At 45.6% G+C, this 20978-nt stretch overlaps 7 non-coding genes across 7 annotated transcripts; all 7 read right to left on the bottom strand.

Moving 5' to 3' along the window:
• Window positions 1-3208: 3208 nt before the first annotated feature.
• On the bottom strand, window positions 3209-3281 carry trnaf-gaa. The gene has a single exon. It is a non-coding gene; the product is annotated as a tRNA-Phe (tRNA).
• Window positions 3282-4809: 1528 nt separating this feature from the next.
• Window positions 4810-4882, bottom strand: trnaf-gaa. The gene has a single exon. It is a non-coding gene; the product is annotated as a tRNA-Phe (tRNA).
• A 6372-nt stretch (window positions 4883-11254) lies between these two features.
• Window positions 11255-11422, bottom strand: trnad-guc. Its single transcript has 2 exons — window positions 11386-11422; window positions 11255-11290 (listed from the first exon to the last, which is right to left on the bottom strand). It is a non-coding gene; the product is annotated as a tRNA-Asp (tRNA).
• A 1311-nt stretch (window positions 11423-12733) lies between these two features.
• On the bottom strand, window positions 12734-12806 carry trnaf-gaa. The gene has a single exon. It is a non-coding gene; the product is annotated as a tRNA-Phe (tRNA).
• Window positions 12807-13252: 446 nt separating this feature from the next.
• trnaf-gaa lies at window positions 13253-13325 on the bottom strand. Its single transcript has one exon. It is a non-coding gene; the product is annotated as a tRNA-Phe (tRNA).
• A 2367-nt stretch (window positions 13326-15692) lies between these two features.
• Window positions 15693-15765, bottom strand: trnaf-gaa. Its single transcript has one exon. It is a non-coding gene; the product is annotated as a tRNA-Phe (tRNA).
• Window positions 15766-18647: 2882 nt separating this feature from the next.
• trnad-guc lies at window positions 18648-18809 on the bottom strand. Its single transcript has 2 exons — window positions 18773-18809; window positions 18648-18682 (listed from the first exon to the last, which is right to left on the bottom strand). It is a non-coding gene; the product is annotated as a tRNA-Asp (tRNA).
• Window positions 18810-20978: the final 2169 nt, after the last annotated feature.

The raw sequence follows: 20978 nt of genomic DNA, 5'->3' as shown, positions 1-20978 counted from the left end.
TGCACATGAGGGGGGTCCTGAATGCAGCCGACAAGTGCTGCATCCGCATAATGTCAAAGAGCGGAACACCCATGGTGTCTTTGCTTTTGGGCCCGCTAAGCTCTCCTATGAGCATGTCCAGGAGGCTGATGGTGTTGTCCGTCCTGCGTGTCCTTCTCCTACAGTGGAGTGCCAGCTCTGCCTTGGAGATGCGCTTTTCAACTTCTGCATCCGTCAGAGTGAGCCAGCCTTCTTTGGTCAACTCCTCCATCTTGGCCCTTCGCAGTTCAAGCAAGGTCCCCAGCATCCCATTCAAAAATGCATGCCGACAGCCTCGCCATGAAGATAGGATACAGCTGATGGGCATCTGTTGTGACCCCTCCAGCCAGATGGCGCATGGAATGCCAGATGTCAAGGCGGATAATGACATATGGCCAGCCACTAAACCGCTGCTGCAGCTTTGTGTCTCCTGCCTCCTTGCAGCAGTGGGAGTCCACATAGAGCACAGTCGGAGGGGAATCATCTGCCCTCCTGTATCGCTCCACCAACCCCGTTGCCATTGCATCGATTCCACCACCTTCGTCTGCAGTCAGGACACTAATCAGCACCTGACCAATTTCATTGCCCACAGACGTCATCCACTGTGCCGTCCACTTTGCAGGCCCACTCAATTTCTTTGTGATCTGAAAGAAACAAATCATAAACATAGAAAACTTACAAGTAATCATCATTATAATTAAATAATAATTAATAATAAAATAATGCCTGAAGCATGGTAATGAAAAAAAGAATAAAAAAATGATTTCAATGATTTTAAATTAAGGTGCAATTAATAAAACCATTTTTAAAATGGAGGTAATGGCTGCCTTGTTGCCGTCCAGCCTGCTGAGGATGTCCTTGCTGTACACAGTGAGGAGCCACTTGTAGCTCGGCACTTCCACAAGTGCTGGAGGTTCCTGAAATGTCAGCTGTTGGAGGCCGGGCTTGTTAAGAAACCCCATACACTCTGAGGTGTACTGATCCACCTGCTGTAACCACTCCTCGCTGTGGTTATCCTTCAATTGACCTATGAGCCGTACTGGTCCATTCCTCAGAGTCCTCTCATGCAACAAACGAATGACACGTATGTCACAGGCATGTCTGAAGAGGAAAAAAACATGAATTCAAGCATCATTTTCAGGTCAACTTTTTGTAGGAAATACTGTCAAAGGTCTTAAAAAGTTAAAACATAAGTGAATATTAGCGCAAAATAATTACTTGCGTGTGAGGATGACCCTGAACTCGGACCAATGGTCTAACTGCTGCAGCACGGTGTGTCCCCAGGACAGGTAGCTGGACCTGCACTTGGGGCAGATAAGGGTCTCTGTGACCATGTTGTAGTAGCTGTTGATGTCCAGCACCTGTCGCTCCCTCCTGTGCAGTCCACCACCACACAACTGATGCCCGACACATGTAGGGTTTGTGCACTGGAGGCGTAGCTTCCACAGCCTGTAGGGCATCCAGACCAGGAGCTGGTGGGAGAAGAACCTGTCTGGAGTGGGAGCCTGATGGTATACGACAGTTGGAGGTTGAGGGTTGTACCACAGCTGTAGGCTGTCCTTCAGCTCTAGCTTTCCTTTGCCATTTACCCAAAACAGGGCTTCAGCCACCCACTTCCGGTCCTCATGTAGCATAGTCTGCGGCCAGAGCAATGGCAGATCCACAGGGCTAGGTTGAAACAATAAGTTTGCACAAACACAAGTTTGTTGCTGGAGGAAGGAAGAAGGAAGAGCAAGGCTGGATGATGGGATGTGGAGGAGCTGGAGATGGCTTCGGGTTTAAGGGTGATGTGGATATGGCAGGAATCGGTGGAGTCAGTGGAATCTATTGAGGTGTTGTGTAAAGTTTTGATTCAATAAATAGGTGTCATTATGAACTTTCAACCTACATGTCATTGACTTTTAATGAAATTAAGTGATATTATTTTCACCTGAGAGGGTTTCTGCTGCACAGTGAAATTAAGTTTGGCTGCAGATTGGCTTCTGATATGACCTTGTTTGCGTTAGGGACCAGTTAACGTTACCTGCCGGTCACATCGTCTCTAAACAGTCCGCTCACAATGAAGTCCTGCACGGGTCAATAGCTGGCGGCTGCTCGCTCTGCCTGCATTCTGCTGTGGTTCAGCGGCTAACGAGCGAGGTAACTTCTAACAGACACCGCTATGACCAACAAACAATACAAATTCTGTCCTTATATATGTAATTTATAAACTGTTTCTAGTGTCAATGTATTGGCCGTGCAGCGGCTAATTGTGCGGATCAAACCAGGGACCTTTAGATCTTCAGTATAACGCTCTCCCAAATGAGCTATTTCGGCTCAAAAGAATAAAAAGTGGTGCCCGTCAGGGAGAAAAGAAAATATCTCGAAATATGACAGACGTTTCAGAAGTCAGCAACTTTCAACATACCATCAGGGGCATGTTCGCAGGAAAACAACAAACTTCAACTGTTGCTGCAGAGAGAGACAGAAATGGCCCAGCAGAGCTGCTCGAAGGTCCTTCCACACCGGGACGAACCACTGCCGCAAAGTTCCATCAAGAACTCCCTGTGGACAGTGTCTCCGTCCAGTCATCCATTTAGTAAACAAATGGGTTCCAGCAGAACTTCATAGGGAATTTGGTGACAAACCGGACCAACATTTCTAACCATGTGTCCCCAAAACACTAGTTTAATGCTGCCGAAACAAGGGATCAAACCAGGGACCTTTAAATCTTCAGAATAAATCTCTCCCAACTGAGCTATTTTGGCTGAAAAGAATGAAAAGTGGTGCCCGTCAGGTAGAAAAGAAAATATCTCGAAATATGACGTTTGAGAAGTCGGGCAACTTTCAACATACCATCAGGGGCATGTTTGCGGGAAAACATAAAACGTTACCTGTTATTGCACAGAGAGACAGAAACGGCCTAGCAGAGCTGCTTGAAGGTCCTTCCACACCGGGACGAACCACTGCCGCAAAGTTCCATCTTGAACTCGCTGTGGACAGTGTCTCCGTCCAGTCATCCATTTAGTAAACAAATGGGTTCCAACGGAACTTCATAGGGAATTTGGTGACAAACCCGACCAGCATTTCTAACCATGTGTCCCCAAAACACTAGTTCAATGCTGCCGAAACCCAGGATCTTCATAGGGAATTTGGTGACAAACCCGAACAGCATTTCTAACCATGTGTCCCCAAAACACTAGTTCAATGCTGCCGAAACCCGGGATCGAACCAGGGACCTTTAAATCTTCAGTCTAACACTCTCCCAACTGAGCTATTTCGGCTCAACAGAATGAAAAGTGATGCCCGTCAGGCAGAAAAGAAAATATCTCGAAATATGACAGACGTTTCAGAAGTCAGCAACTTTCACCATACCATCAGGGGCATGTTTGCAGGAAAACACAAAACATTACCTGTTGCTGCAGAGAGCGACAGAAACGGCCTAGCAGAACTGCTCGAAGGTCCTTCCACACCGGGACGAACCACTGCCGCAAAGTTCCATCATGAACTCCCTGTGGACATTGTCTCCGTCCAGTTATCCATTAAGTAAAAAAATAACCAACGGTGAAACAAATGGGTTCCAACGGAACTTCACAGGGAATTTGGTGACAACCCCGACCAGCATTTCTAACCATGTGTCCCCAAAACACCATTTCAATGCTGCTGAAACCCGGGGCCTTTAGATCTTCAGTCTAATGCTCTCCCAACTGAGCTATTTCGGCTCAAAAGAATAAAAAGTGGTACCTGTCAGGTAGAAATCAAAACATCTTGAAAAAATGACAGACATTTCAGAAGTCAGCAACTTTCAACATAGCATTAGGGACATGTTTGCGGGAAAAGAAAAAACTTCAACTGTTGCTGCAGAGAGAGACAGAAACGGCCCAGCAGAGCTGCTCGAAGGTCCTTCCACACCGGGATGAACCACTGCCACAAAGTTCCATCAAGAACTCCCTGTGGACAGTGTCTCCATCCAGTCATCCATTTAGTAAACAAATGGGTTCCAACGGAACTTCACAGGGAATTTGGTGACAAACCCGACCAGCATTTCTAACCATGTGTCCCCAAAACACTAGTTCAATGCTGCCGAAACCCGGGATCTTCATAGGGAATTTGGTGACAAACCCGACCAGCATTTCTAACCATGTGTCCCCAAAACACTAGTTCAATGCTGCCGAAACCCGGGATCTTCATAGGGAATTTGGTGACAAACCCGACAGCATTTCTAACCATGTGTCCCCAAAACCTTAATGCGCAAAACCGATTTCATAGGGAATTTGGTGACAAACCCAACCAGCATTTCACATGTCCCCCAAACACTAGTTCAATGCTGCGAAACCGGGATCAAACCAGGCCTTAGTTTCAGTCTAGTCTCCCAACTGGCTTGGCTCAAAAGAATAAGAGTGGTGCCGCCAGGAGAAGAAAATATCATATGACAGCGTTTGAGAAGTCAGCAACTTTCACCTACCATCAGTGGCATGTTTGGGGAAAACACAAAAGCGTTACCTGTTGCTGCAGAGAGACAGAAGGGCCAAACCGAAGGTCGCGCACACTGGGACGACGCCGCAGTTCCATAGAACTCCCCTGTGGACAGTGTCTCCATCCAGTCATCCATTTAGTAAACAAATGGGTTCCAAGGAATTCACAGAATTTGGTGACAAACCCACCAGCATTTCTAACCATGTGTCCCAAAAACTGTTATGAAAATTTAAACACTAGTTCAATGCTGCCGAAACCCGGGATCTTCATAGGGAATTTGGTGACAAACCCAACCAGCATTTCTAACCATGTGTCCCCAAAACACTAGTTCAATGCTGCCGAAACCCGGGATCAAACCAGGGACCTTTAGATCTTCAGTCTAACGCTCTCCCAACTGAGCTATTTCGGCTCAAAAGAATGAAGAGTGGTGCCCGCCAGGCAGAAAAGAAAATATCTCGAAATATGACAGACGTTTGAGAAGTCAGCAACTTTCACCATACCATCAGTGGCATGTTTGCGGGAAAACACAAAACGTTACCTGTTGCTGCAGAGAGAGACAGAAACGGCCTAGCAGAGCTGCTCGAAGGTCCTTCCACACTGGGACGAACCACTGCCGCAAAGTTCCATCATGAACTCCCTGTGGACAGTGTCTCCGTCCAGTCATCCATTTAGTAAACAAATGGGTTCCAACGGAACTTCATAGGGAATTTGGTGACAAACCCGACCAGCATTTCTAACCATGTGTCCCCAAAACACTAGTTCAATGCTGCCGAAACCCGAGATTGAACCAGGGACCTTTAGATCTTCAGTCTAACGCTCTCCCAACTGAGCTATTTCAGCTCAAAAGAATGAAAAGTGGTGCCCGTCAGGTAGAAAAGAAAATATCTCGAAATATGACAGACTAATGCTCTCCCAACTGAGCTATTTCGGCTCAAAAGAATAAAAAGTGGTACCCGTCAGGTAGAAATCAAAACATCTTGAAAAAATGACAGACATTTCAGAAGTCAGCAACTTTCAACATAGCATTAGGGACATGTTTGCGGGAAAAGAAAAAACTTCAACTGTTGCTGCAGAGAGAGACAGAAACGGCCCAGCAGAGCTGCTCGAAGGTCCTTCCACACCGGGATGAACCACTGCCACAAAGTTCCATCAAGAACTCCCTGTGGACAGTGTCTCTGTCCAGTCATCCATTTAGTAAACAAATGGGTTCCAACGGAACTTCACAGGGAATTTGGTGACAAACCCGACCAGCATTTCTAACCATGTGTCCCCAAAACACTAGTTTAATGCTGCGAAACAAGGGATCAAACCAGGGACCTTTAAATCTTCAGAATAAATCTCTCCCAACTGGGCTATTTTGGCTCAAGAGGCCCAAAACACCAGTTCAATGCTGCCAAACACCCGGATAGAACCAGGGACCTTTAGATCTTCATAACTCTCCCAACTAGTATTTTTGCTCAAAAGAATGAAAGTGGTGCCCGTCAGGTAGAAAGAAAATATCTCGAAATATGACAATTTGAGAAGTAGAACTTTCAAATACATCAGGTGTTTGCGGAAAAATAAAGTTACCTGTTATTGCAAGAACAAAGCCTACAGAGTCTTGAAGGTCCTTCACACGCGAACCACTCCAAAAGTTCATCTTGAACTTGTGGACATGTCTCCATCCAGTCATCTTTTAGTAAACAAATGGGTTAAGGAACTTCATAGGAATTTGGTGACAAACCCGACCAGCATTTCTAACCATGTGTCCCCAAAACACTAGTTCAATGCTGCCGAAACCCCGGATCTTCATAGGGAATTTGGTGACAAACCCCAACCAGCATTTCTAACCATGTGTCCCCAAAACACTAGTTCAATGCTACCGAAACCCCGGATCAAACCAGGGACCTTTAGATCTTCAGTCTAACGCTCTCCCAACTGAGCTTTTTCGGCTCAAAAGAATGAAGAGTGGTGCCCGCCAGGCAGAAAAGAAAATATCTCGAAATATGACAGACGTTTGAGAAGTCAGCAACTTTCACCATACCATCAGTGGCATGTTTGGGCGGGAAAACACAAAAACGTTACCTGTTGTTGCACAGAGAGACAGAAACGGCCTAGCAGAGCTGCTTCAAGGTCCTTCCACACTGGGACGAACCACTGCCGAAGTTCCATCATGAACTCCCCTGTGGACAGTGTCTCCGTCCAGTCATCCATTTAGTAAACAAATGGGTTCCAACGGAACTTCATAGGGAATTTGGTGACAAACCCGACCAGCATTTCTAACCATGTGTCCCCAAAACACTAGTTCAATGCTGCCGAAACCGGAGATTGAACCAGGGACCTCTAGATCTTCAGTCTAACGCTCTCCCAACTGAGCTATTTCGCTCAAAAGAATGAAAAGTGGTGCCCGTCAGGTAGAAAGAAAGAAAATATCTCAAAATATGACAGACTAATGCTCTCCCAACTGAGCTATTTCGCCCAAAAGAATAAAAAGTGGTACCCGTCAGGTAGAAATCAAAACATCTTGAAAAAATGACAGACATTTCAGAAGTCAGCAACTTTCAACATAGCATTAGGGACATGTTTGCGGGAAAAGAAAAAACTTCAACTGTTGCTGCAGAGAGAGAAGGCGGCCCAGCAGAGCTGCTCGAAGGTCCTTCCACACCGGGATGAACCACTGCCACAAAGTTCCATCAAGAACTCCCTGTGGACAGTGTCTCCGTCCAGTCATCCATTTAGTAAACAAATGGGTTCCAACGGAACTTCACAGGGAATTTGGTGACAAACCCGACCAGCATTTCTAACCATGTGTCCCCAAAACACTAGTTTAATGCTGCCGAAACAAGGGATCAAACCAGGGACCTTTAAATCTTCAGAATAAATCTCTCCCAACTGAGCTATTTTGGCTCAAGAGGCCAAAACACCAGTTCAATGCTGCCAAACACCCCGGATAGAACCAGGGACCTTTAGATCTTCAGTCCAACGCTCTCCCAACTGAGCTATTTTTGCTCAAAAGAATGAAAAGTGGTGCCCGTCAGGTAGAAAAGAAAATATCTCGAAATATGACAGACGTTTGAGAAGTCGGGCAACTTTCAACATACCATCAGGGGCATGTTTGCGGGAAAACATAAAACGTTACCTGTTATTGCACAGAGAGACAGAAACGGCCTAGCAGAGCTGCTTGAAGGTCCTTTTACAAACCGGGACGCAACCACTGCCGCAAAAGTTCCATCTTGAACTCGCTGTGGACAGTGTCTCCGTCCAGTCATCCATTTAGTAAACAAATGGGTTCCAACGGAACTTCATAGGGAATTTGGTGACAAACCCGACCAGCATTTCTAACCATGTGTCCCCAAAACACTAGTTCAATGCTGCCAAAAACCGGATCTTCATAGGGAATTTGGTGACAAACCCACCACATTTCTAACCATGTGTCCCCAAAACACTAGTTCAATGCTACCGAAACCCGGATCGAAACAGGGACCTTCAGATCTTCAGTCTAACGCTTCCCAACTGAGCTCTTTCGGCTCAAAAGAATGAAAAGTGGTGCCCGCCAGGCAGAAAAGAAAATATCTCGAATATGACAGACGTTTGAGAAGTCAGCAACTTTCAACATACCATCAGGGGCATGTTTGCGGGAAAACACAAAACGTGACCTGTTATTGCACAGAGAGACAGAAACGGCCTAGCAGAGCTGCTTCAAGGTCCTTCCACACTGGGACGAACCACTGCCGCAAAGTTCCATCTTGAACTCGCTGTGGACAGTGTCTCCGTCCAGTCATCCATTTAGTAAACAAATGGGTTCCAACGGAACTTCATAGGGAATTTGGTGACAAACCCAACCAGCATTTCTAACCATGTGTCCCCAAAACACTAGTTCAACGCTGCCGAAAACCGGGATCGGACCAGGGACCTTTAGATCTTCAGTCTAACGCTCTCCCAACTGAGCTATTTCGGCTCAAAAGAATGAAAAGTGGTGCCCGTCAGGTAGAAAAGAAAATATCTCAAAATATGACAGACTAATGCTCTCCCAACTGAGCTATTTCGGCTCAAAAGAATAAAAAGTGGTACCGTCCGGGCAGAAATCAAAACGTCTTGAAAAAATGACAGACATTTCAGAAGTCAGCAACTTTCAACATAGCATTAGGGACATGTTTGCGGGAAAAGAAAAAACTTCAACTGTTGCTGCAGAGAGAGACAGAAACGGCCCAGCAGAGCTACTCGAAGGTCCTTCCACACGGGGGTGAACCACTGCCACAAAGTTCCATCAAGAACTCCCTGTGGACAGTGTCTCCGTCCCAGTCATCCATTTAGTAAACAAATGGGTTCCAACGAAACTTCACAGGGAATTTGGTGACAAACCCGACCAGCATTTCTAACCATGTGTCCCCAAAACACTAGTTCAATGCGGGGGAAACCTGCGACCCCGCATCTTCATAGGGAATTTGGTGTCAAACCCGACCAGCATTTCTAACCATGTGTCCCCAAAACACTAGTTCAATGCTGCGAAACCCGGGATCTTCATAGGGAATTTGAAAAATATATATATAAGTGCCACTCAATACACTTGAAAATAATGGATGATCAGTACAATATCATAGCCCATTAATTTGGCTTACGCAATCAAAGAGGACATAGTCCATTCAAAGAGTGGATCATCACACTAATTAGACTCTATTAGATTATATTGTAACAGTCCACAATAGGAAGTTTTCTGAAGATAAACTAATCATAACTAGGAAAAAAGGAGGTAAAAAGGAACATATATATCAATATCAAATTAGCCCAACATAATGTTGAGATTAAATTCATCATTTAGACCTTTGGCGCTATAGCGTCTGCAAAGTAAATATCCAAAATGCCTCGCGTCTTTTTAGTAGCAAGTCATGATTTCTCCCTTTCCTTTTGGAAGACTAACTTGTTCAATACCACAAAAGCGCAGTGATGAGATGTCATGTTTATGATCATTGAAGTGTACCGCAACCGGGTAATCCCGGTCGTTTCTACGAATCGAACTCTTATGTTCGCTGATGCGTTGTTTTAACTGCCTTGTGGTTTTACCTACATACACCAGACCACACGGACACATCAAAATGTACACTATATGAGTTGAGGCACAAGTGATGACACTCTTAATTGGAAAAATCTTGTTGTGAGGATGGCGAAAGTTCTGTGTCTTATAGGTGTTGTTGCATTGTGCACACCCTCCACAACGATAGTTGCCAGTAGGTAATGGGCTTAATACTCTTTTGCGAAGCTCTTCTTGGCTTATATCTCGCAAAATCAGCATGAACTAGAAGATCTCTAAGATTCTTCTCACGTTTATATACAAAGAGCGGCAAATCGTTCATAACATGTGAAAGTTCAGGATCCGATTTTAAAATATGCCAATGTTTTTAAAAAACAGGACGTATGGTATGTGAGAGAGGGGAGTTGTGGTGATACAAGTGACAGAAAAACGCTTTTTTTTTTCTTGTTTTTCTTTAGCAAGTGTGACCGGGGTTTATTCAGGGCTGTTTTGTAAGCTTTATCAACCCATTCCAATGGATAGTGTGAACCATGTGTCCCCAAAACACTGGTTCAATGCTGCCGAAAACCGGGATCGAACCAGGGACCTTCCGATCTTCAGTCTAACGCTCTCCCAACTGAGCTATTTCGGCTCAAAAGAATAAAAAGTGGTACCCGTCAGGCAGAAATCAAAACGTCTTGAAAAAATGACAGACATTTCAGAAGTCAGCAACTTTCAACATAGCATTAGGGACATGTTTGCGGGAAAAGAAAAACTTCAACTGTTGCTGCAGAGAGAGACAGAAACGGCCCAGCAGAGCTACTCGGAGTTCTTCCACACCGGGATGAACCACTGCCACAAAGTTCCATCAAGAACTCCCTGTGGACAGTGTCTCCGCCGTCAGTCATCCATTTAGTAAACAAATGGGTTCCAACGAAACTTCACAGGGAATTTGGTGACAAACCCGACCAGCATTTCTAACCATGTGTCCCCAAAACACTAGTTCAATGCTGCCAAAACCCGGGATCTTCATAGGGAATTTGGTGACAAACCCGACCAGCATTTCTAACCATGTGTCCCCAAATCACTAGTTTAATGCTGCCGAAACCCGGGATCTTCATAGGGAATTTGGTGACAAACCCGACCAGCATTTCTAACCATGTGTCCCCAAATCACTAGTTTAATGCTGCCGAAACCCGGGATCTTCATAGGGAATTTGGTGACAAACCCGACCAGCATTTCTAACCATGTGTCCCCAAAACATTAATTCAATGCTGCCGAAACCCAGGATTGAAACAGGGACCTTTAGATCTTCAGTCTAACGCTCTCCCAACTGAGCTATTTCGGCTCAAAAGAATGAAAAGTGGTGCCCGTCAGGTAGAAAAGAAAATATCTCGAAATATGACAGACGTTTGAGAAGTCAGCAACTCTCAACATACCATCAGGGGCATGTTTGCGGGAAAACACAAAACGTGACCTGTTATTGCACAGAGAGACAGAAACGGCCTAGCAGAGCTGTTCGAAGGTCCTTCCACACCGGGACGAACCACTGCCGCAAAGTTCCATCATGAACTCCCTGTGGACAGTGTCTCCGTCCAGTCATCCATTTAGTAAACAAATGGGTTCCAACGGAACTTCATAGGGAATTTGGTGACAAACCCGACCAGCATTTCTAACCATGTGTCCCCAAAACACTAGTTCAATGCTGCCGAAACCCGGGATCTTCATAGGGAATTTGGTGACAAACCCGAACAGCATTTCTAACCATGTGTCCCCAAAACACTAGTTCAATGCTGCCGAAACCCAGGATCGAACCAGGGACCTTTAGATCTTCAGTCTAACGCTCTCCCAACTGAGGTATTTCCGCGCCAAAACAATGAAAAGTGGTGCCCGGTCAGGCAGAAAAGAAAATATCTCGAGAAATATGACAGACTAATGCTCTCCCAACTGAGCTATTTCGGCTCAAAAGAATAAAAAGGTGGTACCGTCAGGCAGAAATCAAAACGTCTTGAAAAATGACAGACATTTCAGAAGTCAGCAACTTTCAACATAGCATTAGGGACATGTTCGCGGAAAAGAAAAAACTTCAACTGTTGCTGCAGAGAAGACAGAAACGGCCCAGCAGAGCTACTCGAAGGTCCTTCCACACCGGGATGAACCACTGCCACAAAGTTCCATCAAGAAGTCCCTGTGGACAGTGTCTCCGGTCCAGTCATCCATTTAGTAAACAAATGGGTTCCAACGAAACTTCACAGGGAATTTGGTGACAAACCCGACCAGCATTTCTAACCATGTGTCCCCAAAACACTAGTTCAATGCTGCCGAAACCGGGATCTTCATAGGGAATTTGGTGACAAACCGACCAGCATTTCTAACCATGTGTCCCCAAATCACTAGTTTAATGCTGCCGAAACCGGGATCTTCATAGGGAATTTGGTGACAAACCCGACCAGCATTTCTAACCATGTGTCCCCAAAACATTAATTCAATGCTGCCGAAACCAGGATTGAAACAGGGACCTTTAGATCTTCAGTCTAACGCTCTCCCCAACTGAGCTATTTCGGCTCAAAAGAATGAAAAGTGGTGCCCGTCAGGCAGAAAAGAAAATATCTCGAAATATGACAGACTAATGCTCTCCCAACTGAGCTATTTCGGCTCAAAAGAATAAAAAGTGGTAACCATCAGGCAGAAATCAAAAACGTCTTGAAAAATGACAGACATTTCAGAAGTCAGCAACTTTCAACATAGCATTAGGGACATGTTTGCGGAAAAGAAAAACTTCAACTGTTGCTGCAGAGAGAGACAGAAAACGGCACAGCAGAACTGCTCGAAGGTCCTTCCACACCGGGATGAACCACTGCCACAAAGTTCCATCAAGAACTCCCTGTGGACAGTGTCTCCGTCCAGTCATCCATTTAGTAAACAAATGGGTTCCAACGAAACTTCACAGGGAATTTGGTGACAAACCCGACCAGCATTTCTAACCATGTGTCCCCAAAACACTAGTTCAATGCTGCCGAAACCTGGGATCTTCATAGGGAATTTGGTGACAAACCCGACCAGCATTTCTAACCGTGTCCCCAAAACACTAGTTCAATGCTGCCGAAACCGGGATATTCATAGGGAATTTGGTGACAAACCCGAACAGCATTTCTAACCATGTGTCCCCAAAACACTAGTTCAATGCTGCGAAACCGGGATCTTCATAGGGAATTTGGTGACAAACCCGAACAGCATTTCTAACCATGTGTCCCCAAAACACTAGTTCAACGCTGCCGAAACCCGGGATTGAACCAGGGACCTTTAGATCTTCAGTCTAACGCTCTCCCAACTGAGCTATTTTGGCTCAAAACAATGAAAAGTGGTGCCCGTCAGGTAGAAAAGAAAATATCTCGAAATATGACAGACGTTTGACAAGTCAGCAACTCTCAACATACCATCAGGGGCATGTTTGCGGGAAAACACAAAACGTGACCTGTTATTGCACAGAGAGACAGAAACGGCCTAGCAGAGCTGTTCGAAGGTCCTTCCACACCGGGACGAACCACTTCCGCAAAGTTCCATCATGAACTCCCTGTGGACAGTGTCTCCGTCCAGTCATCCATTTAGTAAACAAATGGGTTCCAACGGAACTTCATAGGGAATATGGTGACAAACCCGACCAGCATTTCTAACCATGTGTCCCCAAAACTCTAGTTCAATGCTGCCGAAACCCGGGATCTTCATAGGGAATTTGGTGACAAACCCGAACAGCATTTCTAACCATGTGTCCCCAAAACACTAGTTCAATGCTGCCGAAACCCGGGATCGAACCAGGGACCTTTAGATGTTCAGTCTAACGCTCTCCCAACTGAGCTATTTCGGCTCAAAAGAGGGAAAAGTGGTGCCCGTCAGGCAGAAAAGAAAATATATCGAAATATGACAGACTAATGCTCTCCCAACTGAGCTATTTCGGCTCAAAAGAATAAAAAGTGGTACCCGTCAGGCAGAAATCAAAACGTCTTGAAAAATGACAGACATTTCAGAAGTCAGCAACTTTCAACATAGCATTAGGGACATGTTTGCGGGAAAGAAAAACTTCAACTGTTGCTGCAGAGAGAGACAGAAACGGCCCAACAGAGCTACTCGAAGGTCCTTCCACACCGGGATGAACCACTGCCACAAAGTTCCATCAAGAACTCCCTTGGACAGTGTCTCCCTCCAGTCATCCATTTAGTAAACAAATGGGTTCCAACGAAACTTCACAAGGAATTTGGTGACAAACCCGACCAGCATTTCTAACCATGTGTCCCCAAAACACTAGTTCAATGCTGCCGAAACCCGGGATCTTCATAGGGAATTTGGTGACAAACCCGACCAGCATTTCTAACCATGTGTCCCCAAATCACTAGTTTAATGCTGCCGAAACCCGGGATCTTCATAGGGAATTTGGTGACAAACCCGACCAGCATTTCTAACCATGTGTCCCCAAAACACTAGTTCAATGCTGCCGAAACCCAGGATTTGAAACAGGGACCTTTAGATCTTCAGTCTAACGCTCTCCCAACTGAGCTATTTCGGCTCAAAAGAATGAAAAGTGGTGCCCGTCAGGCAGAAAAGAAAATATCTCGAAATATGACAGACTAATGCTCTCCCAACTGAGCTATTTCGGCTCAAAAGAATAAAAAGTGGTAACCATCAGGCAGAAATCAAAACGTCTTGAAAAAATGACAGACATTTCAGAAGTCAGCAACTTTCAACATAGCATTAGGGACATGTTTGCGGGAAAAGAAAAACTTCAAACTGTTGCTGCAGAGAGAGACAGAAACGGCCCAGCAGAGCTACTCGAGAAGGTCCTTCCACACCGGGGATGAACCACTGCCACAAAGTTCCATCAAGAACTCCCGGTGGACAGTGTCTCCGTCCAGTCATCCATTTAGTAAACAAATGGGTTCCAATGAAACTTCACAGGGAATTTGGTGACAAACCCGACCAGCATTTCTAACCATGTGTCCCCAAAACACTAGTTCAATGCTGCGAAACCGGGATCTTCATAGGGAATTTGGTGACAAACCCGACCAGCATTTCTAACCATGTGTCCCCAAATCACTAGTTTAATGCTGCGAAACCCGGGATCTTCATAGGGAATTTGGTGACAAACCCGACCAGCATTTCTAACCATGTGTCCCCAAAACATTAATTCAATGCTGCGAAACCCAGGATTGAAACAGGGACCTTTAGATCTTCAGTCTAACGCTCTCCCAACTGAGCTATTTTGGCTCAAAAGAATGAAAAGTGGTGCCCGTCAGGCAGAAAAGAAAATATCTCGAAATATGACAGACTAATGCTCTCCCAACTGAGCTATTTCGCGCCAAAAGATAAAAAGTGGTAACCATCAGGCAGAAATCAAAACATCTTGAAAAATGACAGACATTTCAGAAGTCAGCAACTTTCAACATAGCATTAGGGACATGTTTGCGGGAAAAGAAAAACTTCAACTGTTGCTGCAGAGAGAGAACAGAAAAGGCGCCCCAGCCAGAGCTGCTCGAAGGTCCTTCCACACCGGGATGAACCACTGCCACAAAGTTCCATGAAGAACTCCCTGTGGACAGTGTCTCCGTCCAGTCATCCATTTAGTAAACAAATGGGTTCCAACGGAACTTCATAGGGAATTTGGTGACAAACCCGACCAGCATTTCTAACCATGTGTCCCCAAAACACTGGTTCAACGCTGCCGAAACCCGGGATTGAACCAGGGACCTTTAGATCTTCAGTCTAACGCTCTCCCAACTGAGGTATTTCGGCTCAAAAGAATGAAAAGTGGTGCCCGTCAGGTAGAAAAGAAAATATCTCGAGAATATGACAGACGTTTGAGAAGTCAGCAACTCTCAACATACCATCAGGGGCATGTTTGCGGGAAAACACAAAACGTGACCTGTTATTGCACAGAGAGACAAGCACGGCCCTAGCAGAGCTGTTCGAAGGTCCTTCCACACGGGACCGAACCACTGCCGCAAAGTTCCATCATGAACTCCCTGTGGACAGTGTCTCCGTCCAGTCATCCATTTAGTAAACAAATGGGTTCCAACGGAACTTCATAGGGAATTTGGTGACAAACCCGACCAGCATTTCTAACCATGTGTCCCCAAAACACTAGTTCAATGCTGCCGAAACCCGGGATCTTCATAGGGAATTTGGTGACAAACCCGAACAGCATTTCTAACCATGTGTCCCCAAAACACTGGTTCAATGCTGCCGAAAACCGGGATCGAACCAGGGACCTTTAGATCTTCAGTCTAATGCTCTCCCAACTGAGCTATTTCGGCTCAAAAGAATAAAAAGTGGTACCCGTCAGGCAGAAATCAAAACGTCTTGAAAAAATGACAGACATTTCAGAAGTCAGCAACTTTCAACATAGCATTAGGGACATGTTTGCGGGAAAAGAAAAAACTTCAACTGTTGCTGCAGAGAGAGACAGAAACTGCCCAGCAGAGCTACTCGAAGGTTTTTCCACACCGGGATGAACCACTGCCACAAAGTTCCATCAAGAACTCCCTGTGGACAGTGTCTCCGTCCAGTCATCCATTTAGTAAACAAATGGGTTCCAACGAAACTTCACAGGGAATTTGGTGACAAACCCGACCAGCATTTCTAACCATGTGTCCCCAAAACACTAGTTCAATGCTGCCGAAACCCGGGATCTTCATAGGGAATTTGGTGACAAACCCGACCAGCATTTCTAACCATGTGTCCCCAAATCACTAGTTTAATGCTGCCGAAACCCGGGATCTTCATAGGGAATTTGGTGACAAACCCGACCAGCATTTCTAACCATGTGTCCCCAAAACATTAATTCAATGCTGCCGAATGCCAGGATTGAAACAGGGACCTTTAGATCTTCAGTCGAACGCTCTCCCAACTGAGCTATTTTGGCTCAAAAGAATGAAAAGTGGTGCCCGGTCAGGCAGAAAAGAAAATATCTCGAAATATGACAGACTAATGCTCTCCCAACTGAGCTATTTCGGCTCAAAAGAATAAAAGTGGTAACCATCAGGCAGAAATCAAAACATCTTGAAAAATGACAGACATTTCAGAAGTCAGCAACTTTCAACATAGCATTAGGGACATGTTTGCGGGAAAAGAAAAAACTTCAACTGTTGCTGCAGAGAGAGCAAGACGGCCCAGCAGAGCTGCTCGAAGGTCCTTCCACACCGGGATGAACCACTGCCACAAAGTTCCAGAAGAACTCCCTGTGGACAGTGTCTCCGTCCAGTCATCCATTTAGTAAACAAATGGGTTCCAACGGAACTTCATAGGGAATTTGGTGACAAACCCGACCAGCATTTCTAACCATGTGTCCCCAAAACACTAGTTCAATGCTGCCGAAACCTGGGATCTTCATGGGGAATTTGGTGACAAACCCGACCAGCATTTCTAACCATGTGTCCCCAAAACACTGGTTCAACGCTGCCAAAACCCGGGATTGAACCAGGGACCTTTAGATCTTCAGTCTAACGCTCTCCCAACTGAGGTATTTCGGCTCAAAAGAATGAAAAGTGGTGCCCGTCAGGTAGAAAAGAAAATATCTCGAAATATGACAGACGTTTGAGAAGTCAGCAACTCTCAACATACCATCAGGGGCATGTTTGCGGGAAAACACAAAACGTGACCTGTTATTGCACAGAGAGACAGAAACGGCCTAGCAGAGCTGTTCGAAGGTCCTTCCACACCGGGACGAACCACTGCCGCAAAGTTCCATCATGAACTCCCTGTGGACAGTGTCTCCGTCCAGTCATCCATTTAGTAAACAAATGGGTTCCAACGGAACTTCATAGGGAATTTGGTGACAAACCCGACCAGCATTTCTAACCATGTGTCCCCAAAACACTAGTTCAATGCTGCCGAAACCCGGGATCTTCATAGGGAATTTGGTGACAAACCCGAACAGCATTTCTAACCATGTGTCCCCAAAACACTAGTTCAATGCTGCCGAAACCCAGGATCGAACCAGGGACCTTTAGATCTTCAGTCTAACGCTCTCCCAACTGAGGTATTTCGGCTCAAAACAATGAAAAGTGGTGCCCGTCAGGCAGAAAAGAAAATATCTCGAAATATGACAGACTAATGCTCTCCCAACTGAGCTATTTCGGCTCAAAAGAATAAAAAGTGGTACCCGTCAGGCAGAAATCAAAACGTCTTGAAAAAATGACAGACATTTCAGAAGTCAGCAACTTTCAACATAGCATTAGGGACATGTTCGCGGGAAAAGAAAAAACTTCAACTGTTGCTGCAGAGAGAGACAGAAACGGCCCAGCAGAGCTACTCGAAGGTCCTTCCACACCGGGATGAACCACTGCCACAAAGTTCCATCAAGAAGTCCCTGTGGACAGTGTCTCCGTCCAGTCATCCATTTAGTAAACAAATGGGTTCCAACGGAACTTCATAGGGAATTTGGTGACAAACCCGACCAGCATTTCTAACCATGTGTCCCCAAAACACTAGTTCAATGCTGCCGAAACCCGGGATCTTCATAGGGAATTTGGTGACAAACCCGAAAAGCATTTCTAACCATGTGTCCCCTAAAACACTAGTTCAATGCTGCCGAAACCCGGGATCTTCATGGGGAATTTGGTGACAAACCCGACCAGCATTTCTAACCATGTGTCCCCAAAACACTGGTTCAATGCTGCCGAAACCCTGGATCGAACCAGGGACCTTCAGATCTTCAGTCCAACGCTCTCCCAACTGAGCTATTTCGGCTCAAAAAAATGAAAAGTGGTGCCCGCCAGGCAGAAAAGAAAATATCTCGAAATATGACAGACGTTTGAGAAGTCAGCAACTTTCAACATACCATCAGGGGCATGTATGCGGGAAAACACAAAACGTGACCTGTTATTGCACAGAAGAGAACAAGAAACGGCCTAGCAGAGCTGTTCGAAGGTCCTTCCACACGGGACGAACCACTGCCGCAAAATTCCATCATGAACTCGCTGTGGACAGTGTCTCCGTCCAGTCATCCATTTAGTAAACAAATGGGTTCCAACGGAACTTCACTAGGAATTTGGTGACAAACCCGACCAGCATTTCTAACCATGTGTCCCCAAAACACTAGTTCAATGCTGCCGAAACCCGGGATCTTCATAGGGAATTTGGTGACAAACCAGAACAGCATTTCTAACCATGTGTCCCCAAAACACTAGTTCAATGCTGCCGAAACCGGGATCGAACCAGGGACCTTTAGATGTTCAGTCTAAGCGCTCCCCAACTGAGCTATTTCGGCTCAAAAGGTGAAAAGTGGTGCCCGTCAGGCAGAAAAGAAAATATCTCGAAATATGACAGACTAATGCTCTCCCAACTGAGCTATTTCGGCTCAAAAGACTAAAAAGTGGTACCCGTCAGGGCAGAAATCAAAACGTCTTGAAAAATGACAGACATTTCAGAAGTCAGCAACTTTCAACATAGCATTAGGGACATGTTTGCGGGAAAGAAAAACTTCAACTGTTGCTGCAGAGAGAGACAGAAACGGCCCAACAGAGCTACTCGAAGGTCCTTCCACACCGGGATGAACCACTGCCACAAAGTTCCATCAAGAACTCCCTGTGGACAGTGTCTCCGTCCAGTCATCCATTTAGTAAACAAATGGGTTCCAACGAAACTTCACAGGGAATTTGGTGACAAACCCTACCAGCATTTCTAACCATGTGTCCCCAAAACACTAGTTCAATGCTGCCGAAACCCGGGATCTTCATAGGGAATTTGGTGACAAACCCGACCAGCATTTCTAACCATGTGTCCCCAAATCACTAGTTTAATGCTGCCGAAACCCGGGATCTTCATAGGGAATTTGGTGACAAACCCGACCAGCATTTCTAACCATGTGTCCCCAAAACATTAATTCAATGCTGCCGAAACCCAGGTTGAAACAGGGACCTTTAGATCTTCAGTCTAACGCTCTCCCAACTGAGCTATTTCGGCTCAAAAGAATGAAAAGTGGTGCCCGTCAGGCAGAAAAGAAAATATCTCGAAATATGACAGACTAATGCTCTCCCAACTGAGCTATTTCGGCTCAAAAGAATAAAAAGTGGTAACCATCAGGCAGAAATCAAAACATCTTGAAAAAATGACAGACATTTCAGAAGTCAGCAACTTTCAACATAGCATTAGGGACATGTTTGCGGGAAAAGAAAAAACTTCAACTGTTGCTGCAGAGAGAGCAGAAACGGCCCGCAGAGCTGCTCGAAGGTCCTTCCACACCGGATGAACCACTGCCACAAAGTTCCATCAAGAACTCCCTGTGGACAGTGTCTCCGTCCAGTCATCCATTTAGTAAACAAATGGGTTCCAACGGAACTTCATAGGGAATTTGGTGACAAACCCGACCAGCATTTCTAACCATGTGTCCCCAAAACACTAGTTCAATGCTGCCGAAACCCGGGATCTTCATAGGGAATTTGGTGACAAACCCGACCAGCATTTCTAACCATGTGTCCCCAAATCACTAGTTTAATGCTGCCGAAACCCGGGATCTTCATAGGGAATTTGGTGACAAACCCGACCAGCATTTCTAACCATGTGTCCCCAAAACATTAATTCAATGCTGCCGAAACCCAGGATTGAAACAGGGACCTTTAGATCTTCAGTCTAACGCTCTCCCAACTGAGCTATTTCGGCTCAAAAGAATGAAAAGTGGTGCCCGTCAGGCAGAAAAGAAAATATCTCGAAATATGACAGACTAATGCTCTCCCAACTGAGCTATTTCGGCTCAAAAGAATAAAAAGTGGTAACCATCAGGCAGAAATCAAAACATCTTGAAAAAATGACAGACATTTCAGAAGTCAGCAACTTTCAACATAGCATTAGGGACATGTTTGCGGGAAAAGAAAAAACTTCAACTGTTGCTGCAGAGAGAGACAGAAACGGCCCAGCAGAGCTGCTCGAAGGTCCTTCCACACCGGGATGAACCACTGCCACAAAGTTCCATCAAGAACTCCCGTGACGTGGTGTCCCGTCCAGTCATCCATTTAGTAAACAAATGGGTTCCAACGGAACTTCATAGGGAATTTGGTGACAAACCCGACCAGCATTTCTAACCATGTGTCCCCAAAACACTAGTTCAATGCTGCCGAAACCTGGGATCTTCATGGGGAATTTGGTGACAAACCCGACCAGCATTTCTAACCATGTGTCCCCAAAACACTGGTTCAATGCTGCCGAAACCCGGGATCGAAGAAGGGACCTTCAGATCTTCAGTCTAACGCTCTCCCAACTGAGCTATTTCGGCTCAAAAGAATGAAAAGTGGTGCCCGCCAGGCAGAAAAGAAAATATCTCGAAATATGACAGACGTTTGAGAAGTCAGCAACTTTCAACATACCATCAGGGGCATGTTTGCGGGAAAACACAAAACGTGACCTGTTATTGCACAGAGAGACAGAAACGGCCTAGCAGAGCTGCTTCAAGGTCCTTCCACACTGGGACGAACCACTGCCGCAAAGTTCCATCTTGAACTCGCTGTGGACAGTGTCTTCGTCCAGTCATCCA

The sequence above is a fragment of the Perca fluviatilis genome, chromosome 10 (assembly GCF_010015445.1).
Source record: "Perca fluviatilis chromosome 10, GENO_Pfluv_1.0, whole genome shotgun sequence".
In the NCBI taxonomy this organism is placed as follows: Eukaryota; Metazoa; Chordata; class Actinopteri; order Perciformes; family Percidae; genus Perca; species Perca fluviatilis.
This window is presented reverse-complemented; position numbering and strand designations above follow the sequence as displayed.